Consider the following 20453-nt stretch of genomic DNA (forward strand, 5'->3'; position numbering starts at 1 on the left):
TTGTTAATGTGAATTCTAGAAAATAATTTATCAATGAACAAAAGTACAGCTTCTGTCATGTGCCTATGTCTTTTATTTTATGGTATGCTTGTAGCTCTTGAAATGGTTTGAGTTTTGTTAACTTGTAAATTAAACATGCAGAATATTTGACTTGTTGAATGCAAGAATTATTTGCATATTTTATGCTATTTGTATGGTAAGGGAAGAAGCCCCTTTTACCCAAAGGAAAACAACAGTGGGCTTTATCAGTATCATGTGAATAACATGCTTGTCAAGTGAGTATTTTCAGGGCAGTCCTCACCCCATTTGTGCCACTTTTTTAAACACAGAAGCATTTTTCAGGCATTAATCAGCGAGAAGGTAGGGGGAACCAATCTCTGAAGATTGCTATAAAATGGAACACATTTTATAAAGGGAAATAGGTTCATTCCAAGAGCAGAATAAAAGACATCTTGCATTTCCTTCAAATATTGACAGATGTATTTTGTGGGTAACAAAATGTGTACTTGGCAAATATATAGTTCTTATTGTCTACTGATGTCCTATTGCTTTACAAATATTAATTAAATGTCACAGTTTGATTCTGTTCTATTGTATCTGTTTTGTAGGTTGTAAATAAAAAAATATCTAGAGGTTGGAAACCTCTTTTGATCTTCCAGCCAGGGAGTAGCAAAACAGAAAATGGAAATCTTTTTACCTGTCTTCTGTTATTATAGGCTTGCATTATTTTACACACCAAGCACATTCAAGAATCAAATCAACAGTGAGGTGAAGTGTGATTACTTCTTGTACTGTCAATTGTTTCTGCTGAAATGACCATTTTTGGATTTGGTTTAAAAGTTGCTTTTCTTTCTACCTTTCTCAGATACTTCATAGTAAAAAAAATTAAGGAATATTTAAATTTTGAAATGTCACACATCTGTTTCTCTTTTTCTTATAGATATAGATACAGCCATTTTCCTTCCATTATTGATCATTATGTCAATTCATTACTTTATGGTGCTGCTCAGCAGTGCTGATGGCCAGATATTTCCTGCTGGATGTGTAGGGAAGACTGATTGTGACAATAGTTACTAACAAGCTAAAAACTGACTGTATACACTAACACTGCTGGTGCTGTGCAGGCACTGGTGGAAATCTCTCCTTCTTCTCCACATATTGGTTAGGAATGAGAGAGAGATGCCCAGCAGAGGAGTTTTTTCTTCCAAGCCTGATCAAAGACCCATGGTGATTGTAAGGAAACACCAGCATTTCCTCACAGGTCATAGATCATCAGCACCTAGGTGTGCTCACATGCAGGATAGGACTTCTGAAAGCTTTGTCTTCAGACTTTATTCAGGCCTCTTTATTGGAGCTTATTGAGAAAACTCTTGTGAAACTGCTGAGATAAAGAGAAGGGTCCTGTTGATGACAGCATGACCAGCATTTCTGCAAAAGTCTTTTCCTTTCAACTCAAAATATGAATTTGTGATGAAGACTTTGTGGTCATCATAAGAAAATGAACAAGCTTCTGTAAATCTTGAACATCATAAAGAGTGCATCATTGCATTGGAGAAACAAAAGGATAATTGTAGGGGGTGCAATTGCATTGTTCAGAGTTTTTTATTATAACAAAAACATCACCGTGCTTGGAGAACCCCAGCAATAATTCCTCTTGACTGCAATAAGTACTTTTGAGGAAGAGAAAGCTGATGAGCTGCAGGCTTCCCTGCTGCTAAATTCATCTAACAACCCACTCAGGGTGTTTTCTGCTTTAAAGACCAATAGGAAGTTTATAAATTGGTTGGATGCTCTTCTTTTCAGTATAGCTCAGATCCTGCAACTTTTCTCTTGGTCTGAAAAGCTGGATGCAGTTTGGTTACTGGGCAGCATCAGTTGTGAACATTATTCATTTATACTATCACACTGGCCACAGAGTTACATGCAATTTTACAGAAATTTGTGATTGCGGATCTCCCCAATCACCCTGAATGTAAAAGACCTGTGGGGTATGGAGTTTGGCCATATTCCTACATCTGCACAATGTGATGAGACTTCATCTCTGAAAGGATAGAAATCAAAATCCTGAAATTAGCATCCTGAAGTATCTCAAAACTTTGAATGTGAGCTCAGACCAAACCTGAATTTTGAAGCTTATGCTTCCATCTTGGTGATCATTTCTGATGATGATCAAAATGAGAAGAAAGATATTTAAATCTATTTTTTTTTAAAGTAAGAGCATCTCCTTTGACAACTAGGAATATAGTTGAGCAATCTTTTCCTCAGAACTCTGTTATTGTCAGCAATGTGTATGTACTGAATTGAATCTGGATGAATAAGTGCTATGACAAAAAAAAAGGCTATACTTTTATTGTATCAGAACATTGCTGGAAAGTACAAGCAGAAATCATGAAAAATGCTGTTTTGATGAGACAGCTAGGCCTCTAACCTCACAGAGGATATACCCTGGGTGCTCATTTGGAAAGAACAAAATGTTTCGCATCCACTCAGTCATTGCACAGAAAAAATACTTCTTGAGAAATATATTGATAAAATTCATACAGCTTCAATGGAATTACGTATTGAGGAATTAATTGTATTTGTATATGCACGGCAAGATTTTATTTTAGTCAAACACCAGTTTTACTGATCATTTTTGGTTTAAATCCACCCAGAATAGCATCACTCAAGAGACAAGAAAAGCTGCACCAGCTTTTAGAGTCTAAAGATCATTTTTTCCTGAACTCTAGAGAACATGTTTCTGCCATTGGTGTATGCCACATGTGTGCAGCTTCTGCAAGGCTCTTCTCATGCTGTTCTGGTTTCCCATCATGTTTTGACCCAGCATGGCCAGAATAGCTCACAAGCCTCTTCTTTTCAAGCGTTGGCAGATTGCTGAGGGGAGAGGATGGCCTTGCACTTGATGTGCAACTGAGCCTCTGGGAAAAATTTTCCAACTCTTCTCATTCAGAAAAAAAGATACTTCTGAAATTTGGCATATCCATTATATGCCATGAGATGGTCTGTGTTCCCTAATGTGCATCTCTTTCTGATTTGCTTCACTGCTGGCAAAAAGCACTTAGAAGAACTTATATTTTCACCAGACCTTAAGGTCTGTAATGGCTGATCCTGGACACTTTGCGCTGGTTTTGGCTGGATAGTGTCCATTTTCTTCACAGCAGCTAGTATGGGCTCTTTTGGGTTTTGGATTTGTGCTGAAAACATTGTTGTTGGTGCAGGGATGTTTTCTTTACTGCTGACCAGTGCTTGCATAGAGTCAAGGTATTTTCTGCTTCTCACCCCAGTCCAACAGGGGTAGAAGGTCACAAAGAGCTGAGAGGGGACACAGCTGGGACAGCTGACCCCACTGACCAAAGAGACATTCCACTCCCTAAGGCATCATGCTCAGCATATAAAGCTGAGGGAAGAAGAAGGAAGGGGATGGACATTGAGAGTGATGGTGTTTGTCATCCCAAGTCAGCACTGAGTGTAGTGGAGCCCTGATTTCCTGGGAATTGTTGAACACTTGTCTGCTCATGGGAAGCAGTGGACAAATTCCTTTTTTGTACTGCTTGTATGCATGGCTTGTGTGTAGAACAGTTTATCCATCAAACTGTTTTCAACTCAAAACAAGGGTTTTCTTACTTCTGTTCTTCTGATTGTCTCCCCCTCCCTGCTGCAGTGGGAGTGAGTGAGCGGCTGTGTGGGACTTAGTTGACAGGTGCATTTAAACCACAGCACACCTTCTTTTCCAGAGCAGGATTTTCTACTTACAAAGAGCTGGGTTTACATTTTGTCTCTCTGTCAGTATTCTGCACTTAAAGGCATTGGTTTCTGCTCTTGCACTGGCTCAGCAATCTTGAGTCCACAGTGAATGGGAAAAACAGAAAAACTGCAGAAAGGAACAAAGCTGTACTTCCCATCATGAGCAAAGATTTGTTCTGCAGCAAAGGTAATTTGCAGTAAGGGAAACTCATATAAAAATACACAGGGGTATAAAAACATTGCCTATACCACATTGACAACAACTGAAAAATAGCATAAGAGATGTGATGAGTTAAATATATGTTGTATATTAATAATACTAGGACTCCTTTCTCTGTGTCTGTCTCTGTCTGTATAGCTGTGCACATCCTGTTTCCCTGAAACTGGAAACTAATGTGTTGATGGGCTGTCTTTGACATTCATTTTCATCATTTCTATGCTTAGCAATCCAAACCAACTTTCTAATAATGAAGTTCATGTTAGAAGGAGACAGTGGACTTCCATACATTGGACAGCCTAATTTGTGTGCAAGACTAATATTGCTTTACTTTGTTTATTATAGCAGCACTGCTAAATCTGAACTGGTTAGTGGCCTTGTCATCATTCCCATCACAAATTTCAGCTCAGTACAAATTCCATTACAAATTTTAGGGCTTAAAAAACAACTGTTGCTTTTCATCAGGTTGCTGCTTGATACATGCTTAGCCAGCAAGAAAATGATTTTGCAAATGTTTGTGTTTAGGTTGTTTTAGCCATTTAGCTCTTCAATTGCAGATGCCTCAAAAATACAAAACAATGTGGGAAAATGGGAAACGAATGAGGTTGTTTTTGCAAAGCTTGGTCCTGAAAGTGGTTTAATTGTTCTTCAGCCTGCCAGCTCATGGGCAGTTGATGTGTTTTATCCTATTAAAAGGCAGTTACTTTAGGACAAAAATAGATACTCTAGATTGGAAGCTTTGGGTGTCTCAGCAATGAAAATCTCACTGACAAGTGTTTCCCCATTGCTAAGATGTCCCTGCATACCTGATGAGGGCCAGACCTGGACCTTTTCCAATGCCAAATCTGTCCAGCTTTCTTAATTTCATACATGTGAATGTTGGCCTTAATACTCAACTTAGCGAAGGACATCCCTGAGCATCTGCTTCCTCTAGAAAATATTCAGCACTGTTTTTTTTTCTCTAACTTTGCCTTAACCTTCAAAAATAGTGACAGACTCCCATCCCTAAGCCAACAGATAGAAGACGTTCACCTTTATTTTACCCTCATCACTAACTCCTCTTCCTCGCGGATGCTTTCATGGGATAATGTTGCCATTATTTCTGCTCAAGGTACATTACAAGCTGTTGCCTTGCTGCTGGCATCTTATTTGGGCTTCAGGATGGCAAAGGTTGTCATGTGGGGCAGCTGGCCAAGTCAGTGCTCCAGGCAAGAAGCCAAGGCTGTCTTCTTTCTAATGTTCCCACTTTCTTTCGTCCCTGGAAGATCCCTTTCTTCCTCTCAAACTGATACAGAAAGACTATTAGAGAATTAATCATACCTCAGGTGTCTTGGGGAATATTCTTGATTTTCCAGTCACTAATGTGTGAAAATCTGACACTGGAATTATGCCATATGTCAACCTGTGGCAATATCAGGGAAATATCGACAGCATTTCATTAATGAAAGGTTGAGCTTGCATGACCTGTAGGCTGAAAATTGAGGCTACATAAATTTAAAATAGTCTCTCAGCTATCATTTGATCTAGGGTTCCTGCATGAACAAAAGTGTTGTCCCCATGGCCACCAGAAAAAAAGTATTATCGCAATAAAATAAGAAAATATTGCCCAAAGACTAAAACTGAAAAATCTCTCACATTGCTATGATAAGAAGGACTTTTAAATTTTATAGTGGCTTTTTCTTTTCTTTTGTAGCCCCGTGATAGTGTTCCCAATAGGATCTGCCTAAATAAACTGAGTGTATGGGTGCATGCCACTGAATTTAAGCTCTTCATTGTGAATTTCTCCATTGATTATGTCATGTGTGTCTTTACATTAAATTCATGGCAGAGTAACCATTATAATCTCAAAATTATTATTACAAAAGAATTGGTTTTCAAAGACTGTTACTGACAAATTTTACCTGCGTGTCTTCAAAATGTGAGGAAAAGAAGGCATGAAAAGCCAGAATAAGAAGTGCAAATTAAGCAACACAGCAGAAATATTAATTAAAAGAGGTTAATTGGGTTGGGGCAGGGTGGTGGGAAATGCTCTAATCCTCTGCATTACCATGTGGTGTTTTTGTGCTTGATCATTGTTGAGGCCAGGAAAAGAAGGGATTGAAAATAACAGCATGGAGGAGGAAAGAAATGTAATCAACATTTTCATTTCTTATTATTTTGCACATTCCAATGGGAGGGAGAGAGCTTGGGTAGCCTGCTTTAAAAAGAGGAGAGTGTATATAGCACTGGGATCTCCCCAGAGAATGCCAGTCCTGTCTTGTGCAGTAAATTCTTGTGACCAGCCCCACAGGGTAGCTGGAATTGTGAAATAATTAGCATAGCTAGCCCCCAACAGTTAAATAATTTTAGAGATGTTCTTTCTTATTTTTGACCTTTCCTTTGAAATTAATTTCCCTTATTTGCAACTTTTAAGCGTTTTTACCCTGTCTTTGTAAAACAAAGTAAACTCAACCTTTTATTCTCCAATCCTTTTTATTAGCGACCTGATAAATATGAAATTTTCCCTAAGGATCAAAAAATAATACTTGAGTGTGCATGATTATTTGTAGACTTCTGTCTCCCAAACAATTTGTGAGTTTGCAGTAACCTACTGTGTCATTTTCACCCTAAACTACAAAATCCTCGATGATGAAAGAAAACATTTGGTTCAAGAGTTTTCAAAAACTGCCTCTCTGCAAATAATAGCTAACTACATGTAGACAGTATGAAACACATGACAATAATCTATTGCTGAGATTCAAATCTGGATTAAGACAAGCTTAATTCAAAATTGTATGAAAAAATCCATGTAAAATTTGCAGAAACATAACGATTTGTAGGCAAATATAAGAAATAATGAACCATATCAGAAGTCATCCTCTTTTCATTCAAAAGTATTTTAGTGTTTTCATTTAAATCAATGTTTATGGATCCATAAGACCAACTTTTTAAGTGTAAAAAGTGTTAATATCCTTCATTTCCTTACTTGCAAATTTCTGTTTGAATTTTTAAAATGAAAAGGCCAGAATGGAGGTGGTGGATCTGAACAACCTGATCTAGTTGAAGGTGTCCCTGCCCATAGATGGGGTGTTGGAAGTTGATGACCTTCAAGGTACCCTTACAACCCAAACCATTCTACAGGTCCATGATTCCACAAAGTTTCTCTGTCAGCTATTAGTATTGCTGGCACATGGCTTTGTTTCAGTTTTTAAAGGTCCCTGGATGACAGCTGGGATGTTCACAGTCTGGACAGTAGGACATTTGCAATTGTGGCTGGAAAGCCAGCAGGGAGAGATTTTATGCAGTTTTTTTCTTGGCAGCCAGTTGTGGGCTTTGTTTGGGTTTTGTTGTTGTTTGGGAGTTTTTTGGGGGGAGGGTTGTTTTGTTTGATTTTGGTGGAAGTGGGGCTGTAAAATGATACTTCACTGCAGAGATAATTGCTGTGGATGAATAAAATCTTGGTAATCAGTTACCCAATACTTAGAAAAGCAAAGTCCCAAACTAAGCAGCCACATTAAGAGTAACAATCTAACAGGAACCTGACTCACAGCCACTCACAAGAGCTGCCCTGCTATGTCTCAAGATATATGTATATATGAAATTAAGCAGAGAGTGACAACTTAACTTGGATTTTGTTTTCCCTTTCCTCTGTCAAATTTGTTAAGTTTCTCTTAACCCTCCAATGATGCCAACTGGTGTTCTGTCAGCTACAGATTTAGGAGAATGTCAGCACATTCTCAAGGATTTTGGTTGCCATGGATAAGTGTATTTCTTTGATTTTTCTGGGAAATTATATATTAATAAGCAGGGTATTTTGTTTACTTTTTTATGCATATTTAATTTTGCAGCCTATTCGTACCTTTAAATTTTGACATGACAGAAAAATTATTGCAGAGTGTGGGGCCCCCTTAAAGGCTGCCAAACTTCTGCCAAACTTTGAAGGTCAAAATCAACTATGACACCTACAGTTCAAATGTAATTAGTTGGAGATTTACTGGGATTTTATGGCAATCTCCCAGTAGCTTAGGAGTGACATGATATCCAACCTTATGGGATCCCAGGAGAAGCACAGGTGGATGTGAGGATAAACAGTAAAAGATACTAGCTAACATGCTGCACCTTTTAGCAAGTCATCAGTCTCCTGCACTGTGCAAGGAACAAGAGAGCATTCAGTATTTTATTTAAAATAAATAACCTGCCAGTCTCTGACATGGCCATCTAGTACGAAGTTGATGTATTTATTTAAAGCTTAGCTCATTCTCTATGTTCTTGGATCATTAAACTGAAGGACTTGTACAGTCGTGATTTTTAATGAAGCATGTTTGAATAATTATGCTAATTTGCAAAGCACTAGAATCAAATCAAGTGATCAAAGTTTTCATGATTACTATCATGTTTTTGTAACTTCCCCCATCACTGATTTCTGGATAGACTCTAACCCTGGCTGCTTTTTTTTTTCTTTTGTCATTTATTTAGAAATTGCCACTAATCAATGTAGAAAGTTTAAAAAAACCAAGAAACACTTTTTGTGTTATGTCTCCATAGTGGACTTTGTATGAGTTTGAAAGTAATATAGCTCCAACAGACACCAGCCTAAATACAGTCTACAATCAATACTGTATTCTGCCTTGACAGAAAGCTGAATTTTTATCTGTTAAACGTGTGAGCTTGGGGCAGCTCTGTGTCTGAAGTGGTTTAAATCTGAAATGTGATGTGCTGCAAAGAAAGTTGATTGACATCTTTGTTTATTGAAAAGTATTACATGAACAACAAAACACGGCCAGATACAGAACACTCCATTGCAAAGTGCAGCTGTGTTATTTTTCAATCCTATGTGTTCTGCCCCTTTGATGCCTGTCTGATATAATAAAACTGCAAGGAGCTTCTTTGATTCAATAGTAAAAAATTTGGACAAGGGTGAGATATGGAGATATATATTGGTTGCAGGGGTTTGGTGGATATCTTTCCAAAAAGAAAAAAAAGGGAGTTTAAGGTTTAATGCATCTGAAACTTTAAATAAATTAGTATACATTTAATAAGCAAATTGTCTGAGTCTGCTTGAAATATTTTTAAGTATGCATTGTAAGAGGGAGAAAAGAACAATGATGACTAATCTTAAAGCATTAAATATGCAGAATACAGAATTAAGTTACATTTAAATTTCATGTTAGAATAATTATGCTGTTCATTGACATTTTTCCCATGTTTTATTAAATCTTTATTATGTCAAGGTAAATAGAGGTTAATTCTGCTGTTATCTCTTCCAGTAAAGTATTATCTTTAATCTTGCATTAATAAAACAGTAGTAAGTTGCACAATGTGGGTAATCACCACGGACTAATTTAGACCATTCTAAAATCTTGCCTTTGCAGTACAGTGTAGTTTAAAATAGATGTTACCAGAAAACATGGAACATAATTTAACTTATAGAAAAAATATGGTTTTCTTCAGGAAATTTATAGCTACATTTCCTTAATATATTGACTTAGTGGCAATATACACTGCAAACTTCCAGCTCTACTCTTCCTTTCTAGTGTTACTTTAGTTACTGCAAGCACCTTTGACTTGCCTCTGACACAGCACAAACTGTTAAGCAGAAGTCTTTGTCTTTAGCACTTTTCTGTAGAGTCCTCACTTTGAGCATTTTTTGTGGTAAGCATAGAATGCAAAATCCGATGTCTTTGGTTCCTGTGCACCTCTCTTCAGTCCTAGATACCTAAAGGGGTTCACCAAACTACACTGCACTGTAGTGAGGGCAAGACACTCACTGCGACATTGCTTATGTGTGCCTGCACACTGCTCCTGACCCACAAATCTCAGCTGGCTCATCATTCACCCCTAGGCAGAGCTCCAGGCATCTCTGCTGCTTTCACATGCAGGCAAACTCTTCCTGCTTTCCATCCTAGCCCATCCCTCCTGCTTTCCATCCTAGCCCATCTCTCCTGAAGGTCTGGTGCAGCACCTATTGCAGCACTGCAGTTGTGGAAGCTATCCCACAACATCCATGTGATCCCAGTAAATTCCTAGCCCTTCAATTGCATGCACACCTCAAATTTCTTCTCTTTGTTCCTCATGCTGTGTGCTAATGCACACAAAACTTCTTAGAAAGTCCCTTAGCAAAACAAGATTTTGCAATTCAGAGTCTGCATGAACACTCTTTTTTCTCTTTTTGAGAGGAGTCTATTCAACTTAAAGAGATAATACACCTCTTATTGCACTTAAGCTTACACGCTGTGGTGGTTTTGTGGTTTATTTATACTACTATTATTTTGTTTGTTATTCTTAGCTTTACTTTTTGTTTTCATCAAACTACAAAATTCCCCATTGAGTTTCATCAGGTTTGCATAGCAAATCAATCCTCACATCCTTCCTGCATGCCACATTTTCATTTTACCAGCTTCTGTGCAAAGCCCTCCCAGACCCACAAGTAAGTAGATGGTCAGTTACATTTTCTCATGAACTCTATTTCATTATCTGGAGTGTCCATAAAGTTATTATTTTAAAAGCATGAATGTCAATAGATCTGTAAAAGGCATTTACCAAGCAGCTTCAGTGCTGATAGGAAAGAAAGAACTCATTTTGAAAGTGCACTTGAGATCCATGCAGAGAGTGGGGTAATTTTGTAGTTGCATGCTAGTACAGCAATGTGATCAGAGCACTAGAAGATATTTGCTGCTGCATGCAGAACTAGTTTTCAAGACTCTTCCAGTGTGTCTTTTCAAGATAAAACTCAGACGCACCAGAGTGTCTAACCAAATTACTCAACTAAGCATTTACAGAAGTCCAGAGGATCAAATTACAAATCAAATAGTTTTTGGGGTTTTTTAAATAGTATTTCAGTGACATTTTTTTCAGCCCTTCCTGTCTACTATGAGTCATTATAGGGTAGGAATATGAAGTCTTATATTCAATGGGGAAATTCTTTGCAATAACAATGAAAGTATGTGAGGCTCGTTAGAGCTCAGGCTTATTCACAGACTTGGAGTGCAGACATTTCATGTTGAACCTTTAAATAAAAGTAATATTTTGTTTGTCTGAAATTAACCCTTCCAATACATGAACTCCTACCATTATATTGAGCTGCATTATAGCATTTAAAGAAAAAAGAACACAGAGCTTTTTGAAAGAATCTGGTTGGAGTTTACTGTTTTTGCCGCAGCTTCTGTTTGGCATACAGGCACTGCTCACACCTGAAATTCAAATGCAAACCTCTGAGATGGGAGTCAGCTGAAAAGGAAACAAATATTTGCGTATATCTCTAAGAGGTGTTTTATATGGTCCCACCTTTTCTTTTTCCTTAACTGTGGGATGACCTGAAGCAGGATTTTTCTTTTTGGACATGTTTTGGGAAAAGAGGCATTTCCCTTAGTGTTTTACAAGCTCTCGTGCCAGGGAGGTGGTACACAGAGTCTCAGTACGTACTGAAAGCCCTCTTTAAAGTGGAAATATTCAAAGCATGCAGGAGTCTCTAAGCGTCTGTTCCAGGGACACATTAATGCATTTGAAAGGATATTAAAGCTTAGCACAGAGGAAAAAAAAAGTCCTAGTGGCAAGATGTAAAACTGCTTAACAGAATTACATCCAGAACTTTGTGTATTTGATCTGAAAAAAAATAAATCATCTTACAGTTGCTCACATTAAAGCTGCATGTCGGTTTGGGAGCTTTTAGGATCTTGGACAGGTTTCATTTCTCTGGTTCACGTAAGCTCTCTGTGTATTTGTGCAACTGCTGAACCTCAGAGCATGATTTCTGGTGACCCCATTCACTGTTGAGGATTTGCCTAATGTGCAAATTTAAGACAATCATTATGTATAGTAAAAAATTATTATCCACCTTTACCCCAATACTCAGTTGCTAATAGCGGTCATGGCTTGATTCAGAATCCTTCTCAGTTTAATGCTTCCAATTAACTTGTATGGTTTTGTGGCTGACTTGATGGCCCAGATAAAGCCTTGGCTCTTCAGAGAGAGATACCAAGCTTCATTTCTGGGCTATGGGATAAGGAAAGCCTTGAGCCATGGCTCAGCTCTAACTAACTACTGGTGGATTAGGAATGTCATTCAGCCTTGAGTAACTCTAGACTCTTTATAGGAGTCAGATTAAGATATAGAAAAGTGGAACACTGAGGGAGAATTAAGGCATCTTGTGACAAAAGCAGTAGCTTGAGACTTGCTCTGGGTCCAAGTCTGCAAGGAGATGAAGGTGAGCCCTGGAGGAGGGAAGGTAAAGGCCATGAGTAGCATCCCTCTGTTGGCCACTGGTCTTTTGGTGACAGAGGCAGACATGATGTTGAAACCGATCCTCTGAGTTAAAGTTGACTGTGGCGTGAAAATCTAAAAAAAAAAATTATGACAAACAGAACCTCATACAAAGAATATGCAAAGCAAAGTTCTGTCTTTGGCCTCGTGTTGTCCCAAGCCTCATGATTTAGAGATAACAGTGAAGACAGTGACTAGGGGACAGATGTACTAAAAAAAACTTAGGATTTTTTTTCCTTAAGCCAAGCAAACAGAGATAGTTTGAAATGGCAATCTCTTGTACTACATGAAATAAATATTACAAATGGAAAGAGCAAACTGATTACCCTAATATTAAGAGCATCAAGAGAATTTATAAATATCTTTGCGTGTTCAGCACCCAGTCCTGCACAGGGCATGTTAATTCTTGTCACAGAATTTGAAATTCATTTAATCAGAACAGAGCCTTTGAGATGTTTCACACCTGCAAGTGCATCAAGTGGCTAAATTTTACAGTCATTCTCTATGATATGACCTACATATCTCATTACAACACCATGTTCACTACAGGTGCTTCCTACAAGAATATTTGCATGAATAAAAACATGATTACTCTCATGTATAGTGAATGTTAAAAAGTGTGCTACTTATAGATGTAATATCCATCAGGGGTTTTCATTTATTTTTATTCTTAATTTGGGTTAATATTTAATATCAATGGTTAAAGGACACTTTAACATTTCCACTTTTACATATCCCCTTTTTTTAAGGATGAGTTCATGGTATCTTATGTAAAAGCAGAATACTTTCATTAAAAAGGAAAAAAAATCTGTAGATAGATGAAAACCAGTTTTAAAACCTCTTTTATTTTTGAAACCTATATCTACCTAAATGCTTTGGAGTGTTAACCATTTCTGAATGCTTAATGTTGACTGCTTTAATGATGATTGTTCAGTACCCATACAAATGTTTTGGCACCAAGTAATATCTTGTTTGTTTGTGTGAATAAAATCTGAAGGCTGCCACAACATCTAATAAAACTGTTTTCACTTTGAGAGACATATAGACAGGAATAAAGGGCTGTTAAAACACATAGCATCCGAAAAGAAATTTGCCACAGCCAGTAATGAACATACGTATCTTTTATTCAACTCCTGATAAGTTTTTTGTGCTGTTTATAAAAGTGTGATTCAATGCCTTTTTACATATATTGTAGTATATAGGAATATTTAAAGATGAAATGTATTATAACTGGTCTTACTGCTGATACATCTTCCTTAAAAATATTCAAAAAAATAACTCAGAAGAAAGTAGAGCAGATCAAAGTGTTGAGATCAGTGTATATATGCACATCAGGACTTTAACACTTTCAAATCTTCCATGCTTCTAGTGAAGAAAACTAGTGCTCTCTCCAAGGTCACCAGTGCCATTTTTAGGGCTAATCAGCAAGGTTTTAATGAAAAACCTTTGTCCTCCTAGTGACTCAGGTTCAAGTCAATCCAACCTCTCCATGTAAGCATTATGCCAGTGATGCAAGACTCTACCCAAATAAATCTGAAGTCAGACAACAAAGTATATTGAGGATTTTTTACACACACATGTGTGCATGAAAGTGCATCTTCATTTAGATATGTGCACATATATCTATATATTCAACAAAATTATATGTTTCTTACATGTATTAATATTTAAGATGTTCTTCCACTAAATGGAAGCAACAGCAGCTATTAGTTATTCAGCAATTGAGATTAATGCAGTGTTCTTCTACATTTGGAATAGAGAAGTATAATAATTAGATAGGTGGGAGATTCAGGAATCTCCAGAATTTAGACTAACTACTTTGTGTAGTATACAGAAATTGGATGTAATTGTACACATATATGCTTATCTATTTGTTTTCTTTCCAGAGAAGCAAAGATACTGCAGTCCCCAAAGGATTTTTTTTTTTCCTGGTATGTTCAACTATTTTTAGCATTCCTCAGCTGTGCACCAAAAACGAGAATTATTTTATCTCTGTGGGGGCCTGTGAATTTCATGCAATGTGGGCTTCTGTGAACAGAGTTCAAAATGTATTAGAAAAAACAGGTTAATTTTTACAGTAAGAGGTTGAAATGTTGAACTGCCCTACTGTGACAGTGTGAAGCATCCCACAGATAACGGTGGGGGATCGAACTCCTAAGAGCTACACAGAATATAATACCATTTACTGTTTTAATTGTAGGCAAGAACTCTATTCCTTTTCTGGAATTTGTAATTCCCTTTAAAGTAGAAATAGGGTAAAACTTCAAAATCTGCTTAACATATTTAATACCCTTAATTTGATGTTTTTACTTTCAGATTTGTTTGTATTCAAAATAGCAGTAATTGGCAGCTGAAGTTGAATCATAGCATCTGGGTTCTAGTCTATTCATGACATCAGTATATTTTTACTGATTGTAAACATGCCCTCAGATCATCACAAAATGTCACAGAATTGGAATAACTAGAAAAAGGAGAGAGAATTTATGCTGCCATTGCTCCAAACGCTAAATGCAGCATGTACTGATGGGGATTGAGTTAGAGACACACTGGCCCAGAGGAAAGGCAAGAGCAGGACTTCTTATAATGCTCTTCCTCCTCTTCCACCTTCACTCTGAAATTCATACTAGTAAAGAGGAAAAGAAAAAATACTTTTTACTTACAACTGGTATGTAGACTGAGAAGGAAAAGATGGTTTTAGTCTCAGAAAGGGGAAGACCCCATTCAGAAAATTGGAAGGAACTCTTTCCGCTGTCTTCAGAGGATTTTACTGAATACTACAGGTTTACTACAAGTTTCTGCCAGCTGTTTAGTTACTCTGACAATGAATGACATTTAATCCTGTGAGGGTCATACCCTGGGGACTGAAAGATGCTATTCTTATAGGGCAGATAAATAAACCTATTGCTTTGGGGCTGTGGGCACTTTCCCCCCCAGTATCCTTTTTCAATTTATGAAGAACATTTACATTGTAAACCTTGAGGCAAATACATACATCTATTGAGACCTACACATGTACTCAGCAGAGGTCCTGGCTGGCAATTTAAAGGGGAGCCAGGAAAGCCAAAGTAGCAACCCCATAGGTCATGGAGTCCAAATTCCTTGATGGAAAGAAGCAAAGTCCTAGCTCCACATCAGTCTGATACTTCAGGCCACAGCAAAGTCCTTGGGACATCAAAAAGTGCGATTACAACCTGGTTTCTAGCAGGCAAGAATCCAGTGACAAATATTACGTATGTAATGACTACTTTGTGTGCTGGTAAAATGCAGGATGTATTTATAATTAAACAAGACATTTGATTCTGAAGTGTCTTGAAAAACTGAAAAGTTCTTTCTTACTTGGTCAAATATTAGTGGGAGGGGGTTTTTTGAAACTCCATTGGGACATATAATCAGTGTATACTTCCACAGTGTTCTCTTGGTTCTGACTTTTACCGGGGGATGTAATTTGGTGATAGCCATGAAAAGTCTCAAAAAGACTTCTGAAAACTGACTAGATACCCCAAAATGTGAAAACTCAAAATGCTAAAAGGTTAGTCTTTAGGAAACACTATCGAAATGTTTCCTAAAGAATATGATATCATGCAAAATACGCAAAATTCCTGTCTGAATACGTGTAAGATTTTAGATCAAATATGTTGCAGCCAGATTTCAGCTGAGAAGGGGAAGCCTATATTGGTAAACTGTATAAATTTGCAGCTCTCTTCATTATGGTATAAACAGAGCACTAGAGACCATGGCCTAGAACTCCAAGTATCGTACAAGACCCTGAAATTTTCCTTTGTACCTGAAATTTCCCCTTGTGGTGCTTGTTTCTATATTTGGAACACTGCAAGTTATTAGACAAAATAATAATAATAATAATAATAATAATAATAATAATAATAATAATAATAATCTATATAAATGTCTATGGTATGTCATTTTTATGAAACCTTTATGAAATATCATACTTCTATCTGCAACTGGGTACTTAAGAGAAAGAGACATAGTAGTCATTGCCAGTAATTCCTTAAAAATTATAGCCTCCTTTAAAAGATATTTTGAAATAGAGATGTAAAAATATCCTTATAAAACCATTGCCATTTTCCATCTCCATTTCTTACCTAGAATACATGTTATCATGCTGAAGGCAATCAGCTCCTATGACCTGGGGTTTTGATTGTACTCCCCCTCTAATTCTTTGTGGAAAAGGTGCTCACTAGGAAAGGTAGTAAATAATTAATTTTAGTGTAGTTTCCTTCATTCAATGAAAATCTGGTTAAGTTGTCCCTAAAGGAGTATTTTAAAATGTATTTGTAAAAAATAGCTTCTTTTTGGACTTGGTACTCACCATCATTTTCGCAAAACCATCAGGAGCTGTTAATATATTGATGAACATGTGGCGACAACATTAGCTATAAAATCCCTTTGCGATTTGCTGGGAAAAAAGAGATCTCCAGATTCAAGTAAAACTTATTGCTTTGCTAGCCCAGCATGAGGAATTCCTGATTCCCCACTTGTCTGCTGTGTTTAAATATTATATCTCAAATATGCTTACATAAAAGCTTATTGATTGGAAGAATCACTTGCTTTTTTGTGCATTAGTTAACCAGGCTGCTGTTTTGAAATCTGTCCAGGAACCCACAGTGGAACCTTTCCTAATCCATCTGTTTAAGTCTCAAATGGTTTCACTGCTCCAGTCACTTACCAGCACTGCTGGAATGTTAGTGCTTTATGATTAAAGGATATTGTTGTTCTTTTCATCCATCATCCTGGACTTTGCTATTAATAATACAGTCCTTTCTTTCTTTCTTTTTTCCTTTTTTCCTTTTCTTTGCTGTTTCCTTAAAAAGCTGCTTAGATTTGCTGTTGTTCTCTTTTCCCTTATTCAGATCAGTCATTTACAGCAGTGAAGGTAGATGGACAAAAAAATAAATTGCATCAGTTCTTTCTGGAAAATAGGCACTGCCTTGCAGTATTTGAAAAATGAATGGGGAAAAGACAAAAGAAAATTAAGCTTAATGTGAGAGAGGAAAAGATGGAATTGTAATTGGAGACATCAAACTATATGGAGTACTCTGTGACTCCAGAAACATGTATGAATTTTTGCTTCCTACTCATAGTAATGTCTAAATGCATTTTTTTCTGCATGTGCTTGTGATTAAATTCTATTATTGGGAAAAATCTGAGAATTAATTTCTATTCAGGTATAGTATAGTATTTGAAAAAGAGACTACTGTACTTCTCTAAAATAGCTAAGCTGTATTTGGATCTGTTGATCAGTGACATTTCAAACAAAATTAGGAACTTTCTTGGTTTTTCTATCTCTCTCCAAAGGAAACGGGACTTAAATTAAGAAAACAATAAGGATTTCATTTTTTTTTCCTTTCTAGGTGGATAGGAGTCATGGATGTGAAAGAAGACATTAACCAGGCTGTTGTGAAAGATCTGATGCCAGCTTTGGTCAAAGGGGACGAGTGTCATCCTGGGAGTGCTCGTCCCTGGGACAGGAAGCCGGCGCAGCGAAGCCCTGGGAGCATGCTGCGACACTTCATATTCCATCCGCAGACCTATAAAGAGATGAAAAATGAGCCTTGTCCAAAGCTCTTACCTCAGCACCCAGTGGCAAAAAGAAAATGTGAGCTCGGGACCAGGTCTCTTTGAAGCTGATTTTTTCTGTTTTTTTTTAAACACTCCAACAGGCCTCTGGTGGTTACAGGTATTGATCGTCAGAAAGTAATCTGTTCAGGTTTGGGGGCATGCCAGACTGAATCCTGGAGTACATTCCTTCCTCTCCAAGGACATGTTGAGCTTTTTACTGTCCACACTGGCATGCTTGTCAGCTGTCTGCCTTCTTTGTCTTTACTGCTTCCCCTGTTTGTGGAAAGCATATGATTAAACCTCCCTCATACAAATATTATACATTACTACTCTTGAATTTTCTGCCAGTGATGAAGGTTTTTTACCCCATTTTTTAACCCTCATTTTTCTTCTATAATCATTATTTGATTCCCTCTGGCTGCCTGCTACTTATTTGTAGTAGTACCATTCATCCATTGAGACTTTTCCATCTGTCACAGTTTTGCTTTCTCTCCCCAGAAGCTTTCTTCTCCTACTGTGCCATGCTTGATTCTTTTGGTTTAGTTGCATGTTTGTATGCTCTTTTTAGTATTTTAAAAAATGCTTCAGTGTTCAGAAAAAAAATACAACAAGTAGAGGAACAAAACCCCAACATAGTAAAGAGCAGCTCAAATCCAACACTGAGCACAGAAACAGGATGAGGAGACTGAAATTCTTGGTGAATTAAGGAATGAACACATATAGCCAGGGCAGAACTAGTGGCCAGACCTTGCTCTCTCTGAATTGTTTTCATTGCCTTCAAAATCTTTCCAGTTTTGTGCTAGATAAATAGGTGATGTCAGGAAATGTTGCATTCCCTCTGCTGTACTGACTCCCTTTGGTGTGTTCATTAGAAAGACTGAGGAAAGCCAAACATACTGAGATACAATACTGTGATTTCCCACACCGTGCCATTCTTTAAGAAAAGAATGTTTTAAAGCATCAGTCCCTTACTAAACCAAGATCATGGTCATAACCTACATTTAAAATTAAATGAGCAATTTTTGTCTGCAGAGGTTAGATATCGAAGAAATGCAGCTCTTGTTAGTGTTTCCCAGGTGAAATGCAGGAAGGGCTAAAGCCAGCAGAATAACCCTTCAGAATTATTGTTTTTTCTCTGTGTATGTTCAACCCCTATTAAAGCAAATCTTAGTTTTTGATGTGAGCAAGAATAGGAAATTTAACAGCAGCTCTACAGATCACTTGTGATTGAATCAAATCTCAAATCTTTAGTCTTGGAGAGGTCACAAAATTACCTGCTTCCGATAATACATTTTTAATATCTATTAATTTTCTCTTCTTTTCCTCTTATGCATCTCATTTTATTTTCTTATGTTCTTGTTTCAAAAGCTTGTGCAAGTCTATCATTGTTACCAGGATTAGTAAAAAGTATGTGTTTTGTTTTCAAAAATCTTTTTTTTCAGTAGAACTGCTTCCATTGTTTATAAAATTACATCTCTGGCTGTATAAAAGTGCTGTCTCCAAGAAAACACAAAAGCTGTGAGTGTATCCTTGTGGGAATGGCAATCCCCAGAAAGTTTCCTTTGCTAACAGCTACTTCACTTCACAGTTATGAGAATGAAGTGGATGGAAAAAAAATCAGAATCTTCAGTATATGCTTGTATGGGCAAATGTCTGAAAATGTAGGTATTTTACAAAAATCCTATCCATTAAGTGTTGTCATGGGAAAGTAAGGGTCATTCAGACCCAGCTTTTACTTTACCTGAACCTTTAGGTGCTTTGCAAAGGAAAAGAAATGGTTCCTTTTCTGGAATAAGTTATGAAAATAAAATTTAAGAAAATGAGTGAAAAGGCAAAAGAGGAAAGAATGTGAGAGAGACAAAAAGCTCCTGCAGTCCCTCCTGACCATTGAAAACTTTTCTGTGTTTCTTCTCAAGAATAAATGACTAAAAAATAAGAAGGGTGAAAGTGTATTTTTGCATTTGTGTGTGTAATCACAAATTTGATGATCCCGCTGCATGATCAGTGTACACCTGTATCATTCAAGTCTGTCCTGCCTGCTCTGGAAGACCCTCAGTGGGTGAAATTTCACTGCTGCACAGGGAAACCTAGTCCAGAGCTTTATTAAAATCAGAAGCTTAAGTCTATTCTTTTTTTTTTTTTTTTTTTTGTACCCAGAACGGATTAAGCAAATATATAATTATCTTCTACACTGTAGTCATTGTTCAAATGCCTCCTTCCATTTTCTTTGCTTTAAGGTTAAACAGGTGCAGTTCCTTTGGGCTTTCCTCACAGGCCTGGTGATTTACATGTGACTCCAGCTGATCCATGTCTTTCCAACATGAGGGCTCAGAGGAACGTGCAAACCTTCCTATGACACTTCCTGGGCTGCACAGACAGATTATTTCATCTGCCTTGCAGATGTTGGTAGGTTTTTTTCATGTAGCCTCATCACTTCTTTGAATCTTTTTTGAGATTATTAAATTTCTATTTCTTTGTTTGTGTATACTGCAAAATGAAGTAAATTTGGGTGGCAGTATGATGAAAGAAGAAGGGACCTTATGGCCATGAAAACCAACCCAGGTGGTGGATGTGGCAAACAAAAAAAATGGCCTGCATGGTCTTCTGAGTCAGTTTTGGGTAGTCCTGTGAGGAGCAGGGGTTGGATTCTCTGATCCTTACAGGTCCCTTCCAA

The 20453-nt window shown here is 37.3% G+C and overlaps 1 long non-coding RNA gene across 1 annotated transcript in view; it reads left to right on the forward strand.

Annotated features, from left to right (window-relative positions):
• The window catches only part of LOC128939155 (uncharacterized), a 194252-nt gene extending 176545 nt beyond the window's left edge, over positions 1 to 17707 (forward strand). The window contains exon 3 of the long non-coding RNA XR_008483206.1: positions 17572 to 17707. This is a non-coding gene — a long non-coding RNA (uncharacterized LOC128939155). The remainder of the gene's footprint in view (positions 1 to 17571) is intronic.
• Positions 17708 to 20453: the final 2746 nt, after the last annotated feature.

Source organism: Melozone crissalis, unplaced genomic scaffold (genome assembly GCF_028551555.1).
Source record: "Melozone crissalis strain CALT ecotype California unplaced genomic scaffold, PUWL_Pcris_2 ptg000027l_1, whole genome shotgun sequence".
In the NCBI taxonomy this organism is placed as follows: Eukaryota; Metazoa; Chordata; class Aves; order Passeriformes; family Passerellidae; genus Melozone; species Melozone crissalis.